At 49.4% G+C, this 11,392-nt stretch overlaps 1 long non-coding RNA gene across 1 annotated transcript; it reads left to right on the top strand.

The window, feature by feature from the left end:
* The first annotated feature begins 2,314 nt into the window (after positions 1-2,314).
* LOC115067176 lies at positions 2,315-6,315 on the top strand. Its single transcript, XR_003846614.1, has 2 exons — positions 2,315-2,550; positions 5,197-6,315. It is a non-coding gene; the product is annotated as an uncharacterized LOC115067176 (long non-coding RNA).
* The last annotated feature ends 5,077 nt before the right edge of the window (positions 6,316-11,392 follow it).

The raw sequence follows: 11,392 nt of genomic DNA, 5'->3' as shown, positions 1-11,392 counted from the left end.
CTTCCTCTATCACTCTCCACTTTATTTATTGAGGCAGGGTCTCTTGCTGAACCTGGAGCTCAGCAAGTCCCATTAATCTAATGAGACAACTTGCCCTGGGGATGCCTGGCTCTGCTACAGGTGGCAGCCACACCCACCTGGCTTTTGACAGGGGTTCTGGGGATCTCAACCCCGCCCCTTATACTTGCATAAGGCAGGCACCTTATCCATTGAGCCATCTCCCCAGGCCTTATGGCTTCTTTCTCTTGACACGACCTTTGTACAATTATCATTATTGATGCTTCAGCAGTTAATTAATAGTACCAGGGGGTCCCATGGATTTCCTGGAGGGGAGTGTCTCTAATATACTGTTTAAGATGCTTAGGACCAGTGCAAGGACTAATGCTCAGTTCCAGAGATGGAGATGCTGTCTGTTTTGCTTTTTTTTTTTGAGTGGTGGAGACATTTCATTTATAGAACACATTTACAATTTACAAAGAACTCTTGTTGACATGATTTCATTCTATCCTCAGAATGATGCATACAGCAATTTTTTAGACAGGGTTTCTCTATGTAGCCCCGGTTGGCCAGCCTCAGCCAGAGTACTGGAATTACAGGTATGGGTCACTGTGCTGGATAGCTTTAGTGTCAACTTGACACACCTGGGTTGAGGGAGACTTGGTCGGGGAATTTCCCCTATTGGACTGGCCTGTGGCCATGTCTGAGGGGCATCTTGATGAGTGATGTGGGAGGGCCTAGCACACTGTGGGTGGTGCCACCCCTGGGCAGGTGGGCCTGTGTTGCATAAGAAAGCAGGCTGAGCAGGGGCCAGGGGAGCAAGCCAGTAAGCAGCGTTCTTCCATGGCCTGTGCTCCAACTCCTGCTTCCAGGTTCCTGCCCTGAGTTCCTACCTTGGGCTCCCTGATGAACTGCGACCTGGGAGATGTAAGCTGAATAAACCCTTTCCTCCCCAAGTTGGTATTGGTCAGAGTGTTTTGTCACAGCAATGGAGACACAAACCAGAACAGTCACCATACCCAGCCTGATATTCTTCTAGATCCCAGGGCAAAAACATGCATTCGGAGCTCCATGGTAATCTCCTGTGTGCACTTGCTGTCCTTCCTAACTGGCCTGGCTGTTAGGGGTACTCCAGACACATCTCAGTAGCTCTTGGCACAGAATCTGCATATGAACCATAGGAAAAACAAGTGGGAAACACATGTACCACCCTCCCAACCCAGCACCCATGACAGACGCTGCTAATAAATCACAGCTTTCTTTCCCATTGGGCCCAGATATGGTCTTATAATCCTTCTCAAATAGTAATTTAGGTAGACACCATCAATCCATCAAGCTGGCAGGTGGAGAGAGTATATTTGCCATCCCGAATGCAGGGAACCTGGCTGAACTTGTGAGCCCCAGGCTATCTCTGCCAGTCTAGAGTCTCAGGACCCATATCAGTTGGCCCAGAAGGTCGGGCCTCTGATGTCTGGGAAATTCCTTGGACAGCATCTATGTGGTTGGCCAAGCTATATCCCAGATGCCCCTGGGTCTGTTGGTCTGTCCTCTGTCTTCATTTGCCCAGCATCCTTCACTTTCCCTTCATTCTCACCTCGGGGACCTCCCGTCAGACCCTCACTGCCTACAGTCTGCAGATTTCAAACGTTTACACTTTCTCCATTCCCACAGTTCCCGTAATTCAGCACATCCTCCCTCAGACTTGCAATGCAGTCCACCACCCCCCTCCTTGAAACTCTCAGTCGGTTAAGAAGAAATCCATGTTGGTCTTAAACATGGAGCACAGCCACATATAGCCTGGCCCAACTTCTTTTCCAGGGTCCCTAGTCACCATGCCCCTCTGCTCTAACAGCATCATTTCTAACACGCTGGGATTACACACACACACACACACACACACACGTACACGCACACTTCCCATCCTAGTTCATGCCATTCCTTATGCCTGGGTGCCCTTTTGCAACCCCAGCCTTTTCCTATCTGTTGAATGCTTATCCTTCCAGACAGTATTGGGGATCAAACCCAGGGCCTTGCACATGCTAGGCAAGCACTCTACCCCTGAGCTATACCTTCAGCAACTCCTATCCTTCTTTCCAGACCCTTCTCAAATGCCGTCTGCTCTGTGATACCCTGTGTGTCCCCTGCTGAGCTTGGGACTCTCACGTCCCACCCCTCCCACAGACTGTATGTACATCTCTATCCTGTTACCTTTGACCTTGTCTGGTAATTATTTGTGAGACAGTGTTCAATGCACCCTTGTCCTAGTCCCTGGCACACACAGGGAACTGGCTGACCTGTGCTGGCTGTGGACCTCAGCCTGCTGTCCCTGTCCTCCTTGAGCAGCGTTTGTCCTGTGGTCATACCTTGCCAAACAAAAGCTGCCTTTGCCTTTTACACAGTGGCTTTCCTCTTCCCCGCAGGAACGAGCCCTCATTGAAATTCACCAGGGACCAGTGGCTTCTATAGGAGTTTGTGCAGGCTGATGGCACTGCCAGCCCTGGCCTGGAAACGGAAAAGATTTTGTCCAGGAACTGCAAATACATCTTTACCAGGGTAAAGTCACCCTTCCCCTTTCTCCACTGCTCTTTCTCTTGGGCTCCTCTCTAGTGGGTGGAAGGGGTTGCAAGCATCAGTTGAGACAGAGCTCTGTGGGTGATGGCAGGCAGTTGTCAGTGTGATGTGAGGGCAGGGAGATGGCTCCTCAGTGAGCCTAAGTGGACTATGGGTCATGGCACAAAGGTGCCCTTCGAAATCCTAAAACTAACATTATTAACTAAGAATGATGAGTTGGCTTTCGTCCATTCGAAGCTTCTTCAGAAAGGGTTGGGTGAGCTCACAGCGCATAAAATATCTAGCACATTACAGATGATCAATAAACAAGAGCTGCTGCTGTTAACTGCCTAATTGCTCCTTTTTTGTGTGTGCCTTCTGTTTCCTCCTCCTTCCTCATGATGGAGACTCTTGATGATTTTATAGCGGGTGACTTCTGCACCCCTGGGCTCTCTACCCGGCAGGTGAGAGGTTTCACAGGAAGAAGCTGAGGCTGTCTGCCCATGTGGGCAGGCTGGCAAAAGTTCCTCTCCAAGGTGTTAGACAGGCTGTTTTTGGGTTCATGGTCATCAACGGGGCTGGTGAGAATCCTATTCCAGGTCCTGGTATCACCTAGGTGAAGGTCCCTGCCACCTGAAGGAGGGGAAATGGGAATGGGGTCTATTGGGGACAGATGAAATGGTTTTGTTGCAACTTCAGATTCAGGGCTGGGGAGAGGGAGGGGGCAGGCTTGATTCCCCCCAGCTGCCCCAGGAGTCCAGGATGAACGGAGAAATGTGCTGAGAGAAGGTCATGAATCCAATTCTGGGAATGTCTGAGGGAAGGAATTGACAGGCCTTGGGTTCCTAGGTCTCTAGCAGGCACTTCTGTGCTGAGGGGATGGCATGGTGGGTATCACGGTCTATAATCCTTTAGCACGGTACTGTGCTGAGCTGGTGAAAGAATAGTTCTAGGGTTGGATTGTAGGATGTGAATTCTGACCTTTTTCTGATCTGCTGTTGTGTGACTTTGAACGCATTGCTTAACCTCTCTGAGTCTCAGTTTCTGTAAGAAAAAGGGGGGGGGTGATTAGAAGTTACCTCATTGCATATAAAATGGTAGTTATCAGGTCACAGTAAGAATTTGATAAAGTATGTCCACTGCCATCAGCTGACTTGCTGTTGGCACACTGACACTCCTCCACCCACAGCAGAAGGGGCGTGGGTGTTGTCAGAAGGACTTGGTTTCAATTAAAAAAATCTTTTTAATGTTTTTGGTATTTTGGGAACAGGCTCTCACTATGTAGCCCAGGCTGGCCTCAAACTCACAATGATCCTCCTGCCTTAGTCTCCTGAGTACTGTGCAGGTGTGAAGCCTCAAAAAAAAAAAAAATCTGTGCATCTCATGTGGGTATGATGACATACCTGTAATCCCAACACTCAGGAAGCACAATCAGGAGGGTCAGAAGTTCAAGGTCATCTTCAACTACATAGTCCAGGATACACAAGACCCTGCCTTTTACTATTTTATTTTATGTGTATGAATATTTTGCCTGCATGTATGTAAATGCATCAAGAGCATACAATGCCCTCAGAGGCCAGAAGAGGGCGTCGGAGACTCTGGAACTGGAGTTACAGATGGTTGTTAGCTGCCATGTGGGTGCTGGTTCCTTTGGAAGAGCAGCCAGTGCTCTTTACCACTGAGCCATCTCTCCAACCCTGAGATGCTGTTTTTTTTTTTTTTTTTGGTCTTTTTGAGACAGGGTCTCCCTGTAGCCCCAGCTGTCCTGGAACTCACTATGTAGACCAGGCTGGCCTTGAACTCACAGAGATCCGCCTGCCTCTGCCTCCCAAGTGCTAGGATTAAAGGCGTGTGCCACCACGCCCGGCTTTTTAATTTTTTTAAAAGCCTGGAGAGATGGCTCAGCTTACTGCTGCTCTTTCCCAGAACCTGTGTCAGGTGACTCACAATTGCCTGTAACTCCAGCTCTAGGGGATCTGATGCCCTTTTCTGACCTATTTGGGCACCTGCATATATGTGGCATGTATACACACAGACACATACACATGAATAAAAGTAAAAATACATCTAAAAAAGGATAAAAGCTCAAATCAAATCCAAACTCAAACCCTCTGCATCTCCCAGAGGCCCTGATCATCTAGCTATTCAGGCCAACAACCAAGGAAGAGTAGACATCATGTGACTGACCTCTCCAGTGAGCTGCCACTCAAGTCCTAACTGTGCCTTCCTGGCTTGACACACTGGCATAGCTAACGTGGGGATGCTGGACAAAGTGCTGGGACCAGAGCGACTCTTTCAGGTTCAGAGGGGGATTTTTGGTGCTGGTCAGATCAACACATTTGCAAGTGAGGACATGGGCAAGTGCAGAGCTCAGACAGACGGAGGTCTGGGAACAGTCTGTCTCTGTCTTTTGCTCTCTCTCAGTATAGGGTCTTTCTATGTAGCCCAGGCTGTCTTCCAATTTGAGATCCCCCTGTCTCAGCCTCCTGAGAGCTGAGATTATAGTTGTGTGCCACCACATTCAGCTTGGCATTTAGGATGGGAATGCCTTGCTTCACACTGGTTTGCTTGGTGGTCTCCTGACCTGCCCTCCTTGTGACAGAACTAGGATGCCCTGTGTCACTGCCTTCCTCCCTCTCTTGCCTCCAGGTTCTAGGGTTGCAGGGAGACAGGCTACTTGCTGGGTGTGGAAGAGGAAGGAGAGAGGCATGGCCCCAGGGATGGTGGAAATCTGTGTTCCAATCCTGCCTGATCTTTACCAATATGCGCTACTGGAAAAGCTGCTTCTCTGAGTCTCCAAGTCCCCAGCCGCAGCAGGACGTGCCCAGCTCTGGAAATTGGAATTCAGCTGCAGATGGGCTCAGCCAAGGGTGCAAGAGGAGGGAGTTCGCTCAGATCTTTGTAAGGGAAGGAGGGCTGTCCACTGCTCAGGCTTTGAAACCAGCGGGAACTCCTGAAGGTGACGTCTTAGGCTCAGAGACCCTGACACCAGATGTGCGTGGGTAACAAGCCCTGGTCACATTCCAGCTGCAGCTTGCCTCTGAAACTCTTCCCAGTGATTCTGCAAAGTTCCAGGCCTTGACTCTGTTGCAGGATGAATGAATTGTTCATCTTGCCAGCTCAGAGCATGCCTGGGCCAAATTCCTCCCTCGTTTTTTATGGGGCTAATACATCTGCAGTCCCTTTTCGGTGGCTCTGCAGACCGAACGTATTATTTCGGAAAACTTTCTGCCCCCCCCCCACCTCCCGGCAAAAAACTTTCATTCCCTGGTGGAAATGGTTTATCAACGTCTTTAAAAAACCACTCAGATCTTCTTGGCAACCTCTGCTACCATAAAAGAGTAGCTGTGAGAATGCAAACGAAGGGGAGGGCATTAAAAACCCTCTTGCTTCGGCAGCTCAAGTGGAGAAGGGCCGGATGATGGATGGCGCCTGGCTTTCTGCTGAGCGATTTTGCTCTTTTCACAACTGCCAATGGCTGATGTATTTCATCTTTTGTTTCCTTTCCTGCCACTTAAGCAGCCACCCTCAGGCTGGGGGTGTGTCCCCGGGCGCCCACTTGTCCCATCCCCCAGCGGAGGGGTTCAGCCAGCTGTTCCACACTCAACTCCCGGTTTGGGAAGGCTCGGGGTGGCCCAGCTGGACAGGGTCCCCCGGGAGCTCCCATCCTGTAATGCTGAGCTCAGCCAGTGAGTCTGCTGAGGAGCAGAAATCTCCCGGCTCCTTTTCTTCCACTCCACTCCTCATTTTAAAAAATATTTTATTTTATTTTATGTGTACGAGTGTATTGTCTGCATGTATGTGAGTGCACCCGTGTCGTACAATGCTGCGGAGGTCAGAAGAGGGCTTTGGATTTCTCTGGAACTGGAGTTAAGGACGGTCCGTAGCCACTGTATGGGTGCTGGAAATCGAACCCGGGTCTTCTGCAAGAGCAGTCAGTGCTCTCAACCACTGAGCCATCTCTCCAGCTCTTCAGCACCCTCCCCCCTTAACTGAGGCCTATCGTGGGCCAGTCTCTGTGCTGTGCACTGTGCCAGGGGCGTGTGGATACCGAGACTTGGAGGACCCAGCCCTGCCTGCCATGATCTTACTGTAGGACAGGAAGCAAACTTTATGGATAGGGAAAGTTATGCGTTGGCACCTACACTCAACTACGTGCATGCAGTCACATGCTCACACTCACTCCCCCCCACAACATAAGTGTGCATGCTCACCCACGCCATGCAGGCGCACACATCTGAGGGTGCACAGAAACACACTGGACCAAGCCACACCCACTCTCAGACTTGAGTCCACTCATAAACCTGCACACGCCCACCCACCCACAGGTTTCTGCATCCCTGTGGAAGAGGAAGCTGACTAGTGAAGCAAAACTGTGTCATCTGCAACCAGAATTTGTGGGCAGATAAGCAGGCATTCAGGAGGCGGCAGTGGGAACAGTGAGTGCTGTGCAGGGTGACTTGCTTTTCTATTCTCTGTAGAGTTGCTTACTTAATAGCTATGTGACCTTGGCCAAGTCACTTAACCTCTCTGAGTCTCAATTTCCTTATTTGAAACTGAGTTCCAGATACAAGATTTTGTGAAATCTAAAGTTCAGAAATCATTGTGGGCTTACTAGTTACCAAATACTAGTTAACCTAATATGTAACTAAATAACTAAATAGTAGTTAATTCAATATTAGTATTTGTTACTATGTACAGCACTCTGTTAAGTGCTTTGCATACATTGTTTATTTTGATCCTCACAATAATTTTTTTTTTTTTGTCTTTATGAGACAGGGTCTCCCTGTAGCCCCAGCTGTAGACCAGGCTGGCCTCGAACTCACAGAGATCTGCTTGCCTCTGCCTCCCAAGTACTGGGACTAAAGGCGTGCTACACCACACTCAGCTCCACACAATAATCTTCAAAGATAAGCACTATTATTAAGTGTGTTTAGCAAATGAGAAAACCAGCCTCAAAGAGGAAAAGTTACAAACACAAGGTCACAAGGTAGGCTTTGTATTCGAACTCAGTTTGACTTCAGGGTATAGACTCTCAACATACATTAAATATACATTAAATACACACTGAATCAGACCATTGCTGACATCAGAGACATGGCACCTGATCTTGAGAAGCCCACTACACAGTGGGGGGGGGCGGGGGGGGGAGAGCTCCAGGCCTGTAAGAACCAGGTGTTAGATTTATATGAAGAGGTCTGGGCTCCCAGAGACCCAACCCCACATGCAGTAATGGCTTTGCTTGTGGGTTAGGGCAGCTCTGCCTGAACCTGCAGGTGCTGTGGGTTGGAAGGGTGGTGGTCTCTGGCTGGGCAAGGAGTGGTGCAAGTCTCCTGGGAAGGGAAGTCATGGTGACAGGCATACTATGGGGGTGCTTGCCCTGGCTTTGCACCCAGCAGTCAGGCACCTTCCTGCAGGCTCCAGTGTGCTGTGATCAGCCATGCTTCTGGGGACCAGCAAGGTTCCCACCTTTGGCTGATGGTATCAGGGCACAGCCTGCTCAGTTGTGTGGATTCCATTGCTTGCTGGGAGTGGTCCTCCCCAACTCTTGTTTCAGGGCTCTCTGCCTGAGGTCTCCTTGGCTCTTTGTGATGCTGGGTGAAGCTGACTACCCCCCCCCCATCTCAGCTTCCTGTCCTGAGATGTCATTTATAACATCTCAGGATGTCAGCCCTCCTTACTTCCTCCATGCCCTCTGCCCACCTGTCCCCACCAGACCCTCTTTCCAGATGTCTCTCCACAGTCAGCGGCCCATGTTTCTGACCCTGTCATCACCTGACTGCTTTTCTTTTTAAAACTAATGGAATTCACACAATACAGACTCAACTATTTGTGTGTGCATGTGTGTACAGGTACATGTACACACATGTACGCATGCCTGGGAGGCCAAAGGACAACCTCAGGCATTGCACCTCAGGAGCTGTCCACCTTGGTTTTTGAGATAGGGTTTCTCATTGACTTGGGACTTGCCCGTTAGGCTGACTGGCTGGGAGCTTAGAGATTTTCCTGTCTTCTGTTTCCCAGGTCTGGGAATGCAAGAGTGTACCACCATATCTGGCTTTTCTTTTTCATGTCAGTTCCAGGGATCAGGTTGAGGTCCTCCTGCCACAAGCACCTTATCAACTGAGCCATTTCCCCAGCCCTCAGCATTTTATAGCGAATGATTTGGGAGCATTTAGTACCTTCACAAGGCTGTGCATCTGCAGCTATCACCTCCATCTGCTTCCAAACATCACAATCACTCCAAAAGAAGATGCCTCCCACTGAGCAGCTGCTCCCCACTCACCCCTCCTCCCAGTCTCTGGTGACTACCAATCTGCACGATCTCAGGGATTTGCCTGTCTGGGATATTTCATAAAGATAGAATCACATCGTATGTGAGTTTTGTGCCTGGATTCCTTCACTTAACACAATGACTTCAAGGTTCATCCACATTGTGACACGCATCCGTTCTTCATTCCTTTTTGTGGCTGAGAACTAGTCCTTTGTATGGACATACCACATTTTGCTCATCCATTCACTCACTGGTGGGCATTTGAGTTGTTTGTGCTAGAGTCGCAGTTCATGCACAGCATTAGCCTGTGCCCCTGCTGCAAATACTTTGGAGTAGAATTGCTGAGTCATGCTGTAAGTTCATGTCTAACTTAAAAATTTTTAAAATTTGGAACTTCCGGGTCACACAGGATGGGAACTGTGCAGTTTGGGAGCTTTTTGGATCCTCCAATTGCCTCACCCTGTGTCCCTGTTCAGCATGGAAGAAGCCGGAGTGGTCTGGGTCTTATTCCCTATTGATAATTTGGGTAACCTCTTCAGAGGAGGGTGTGATAAGAATAGGAGGTAGGAATTGGCTAGGCAGTTAGGGTAAAAAGACCCCCAAAATTGCAAAATTTATATGCAGTAATTTACAACAGTAAATTCAAATGCTATGAACACTACAACCTTTTCCCTTTCCCTTTATCCAAGTCTCTGAGGATGATGCTAAAAGGCACCAAGAGACCGGGCTTTGAATGCCAAGGAGAGGAGATTGTGAGGCATCCACTATGTAGTGGGAACCTCTGGATGAGGACAGTGCAAGACCAATCTCCAGGGTGCATGGGTGTGACGTGCATTTGTGGCCATATGTGGGCATGCACAGGGTGGCAGGGTGCAGATGAGAGCTGGGACGGCTTCAGCAGGCAGGATCTAGGTGGGACATTATGCCCCAGGAAGGGGAAGGTGTCCTGGGCAGAGATGATCAGAGTCGCTTCAAACAAGAGCTGGAGGAACCTTCTGGTTCTGGGGCCAGCTAACTGCAGAAAATGAGAATCCAGAGCTCTGAAGACTTGACCTTGATTGAATGTCTTCCGGTCATAGCTTTGGTCACTGTATATTGGGACTGGTGCAGTTTGGGGATGTGCAGTGGTGGAGATTTGGGGTCCCCGAACCTGCCTCAAGGGGTCAAGTGGATGGAAAGACCAGTTCTGTTTGCCCTGGGGCACAAAGTCCCACCTATCAGGACAGTGGAGGTGCAGGGCTGAGACACTGCCATGAGACGTGGCCTACCTTTCTCTAATCTTCTCTCGAGGTTTGTGGAATCTTCTTCCTGCCCTCTATACTCCAAGGAGTATCTGTCCTGCCAGCCTGCTTCTCAGGACCCTGCAGAGCCCAAATCATGAGACCAAGTGGAGACAGGGACGAAGGGCAGGCCTGGGACCAAGATCCTAGCAGGTGAGGCCAACCTGTGGCCCCTCTGCATGTATTCCAGGCTAGCCAACCGCAGCCCAATACATGTGTAGATGACATCATGTCATGATGTCAAAAGGTTGGACATGCCCGGTAGATGCTGTCAGTTTGGGGAATTCCTTTGTTGTGGCAGTAGCAGGAAGGGAAAACGGGAGACAAAACAAAAATCCAAAAGCCTCTTACCACATTCCCTTCTGAATTGCTGTGGAGAACAGGGAAGAAATGGGCACTGGCAAGGTGCTCAGGTTCAGAGGAGGTGAGGCTCTGGGGAAAGGCAGAGGAGAGAGGAGAGACGTTGGATGCCTTGAGAGATTCCAGGAAAGATCAGGATTCCTTTTTAATCGCCTTTGGCCACCAGACTGTATCTTTGAATATAGAATTAGGGTAAGATGGGGTCCCACGGGGTGAAGAAATTCATTTGAGTTGCTTAAGAAAGGCCCCCCTCCATCCCTTCTTTACATTTTGTTTCTGGAAGCAGGACACACGAAACACAGATATACATGTTGTTAGTAAATTAATGATGGAATTTAAGATTAATGGTGTCAGAGAGAAAGGAAACACACAGTTCACATCTGGGCTGAAGGGACAGAAACCTGCTCCAAGCTGCCGGCTCATAAAGAGAAGTCGATCCTAAGAAACTTGAACTGGCAGGTAGAGAGTCACAGGGCCCCCATGTGTCTCTGTCTCTCTCTGCCTTGTCTTTGTATCAGTGTCTTGCTTGTCCTGCAGGCCTTCTTCCTCTGCTCCCTGGATCCACATGAAGGAGAACTCAGTCATATTAGCTCTGGGAGTTTGCAGGAAACAGTGGGCTGTGTCTCAGGAGCTGTTGAGCCCCTCCTTTTCCAGTTCCAAAGGTTTGGAAATATGCCTGGGTTGGGTGGAGAGGGTAGGCTTGGGGTTGTTGCTGAGTTTCCAGCTGCACTCTTGTTGGCCGCAGGCATCTAAGAGCAGTTTCCACATAAGCAGACAACCCATGGCTGTTCGTGGAGATAGCCCTCGTTTTCTGAGTGCTTAATTACTATGCCAGTCTGAGAGCAACTATAAAACCTTGATTTTTTTTCCTGCACTTGAAGATAGAGCTGAGTCCCCTGGGCTGCATCTACTGCTCTGAAGGGGACCTATG

Source organism: Nannospalax galili, unplaced genomic scaffold, assembly GCF_000622305.1.
Source record: "Nannospalax galili isolate Female #2095 unplaced genomic scaffold, S.galili_v1.0 scaffold944, whole genome shotgun sequence".
NCBI lineage: Eukaryota > Metazoa > Chordata > Mammalia > Rodentia > Spalacidae > Nannospalax > Nannospalax galili.
This window is presented reverse-complemented; position numbering and strand designations above follow the sequence as displayed.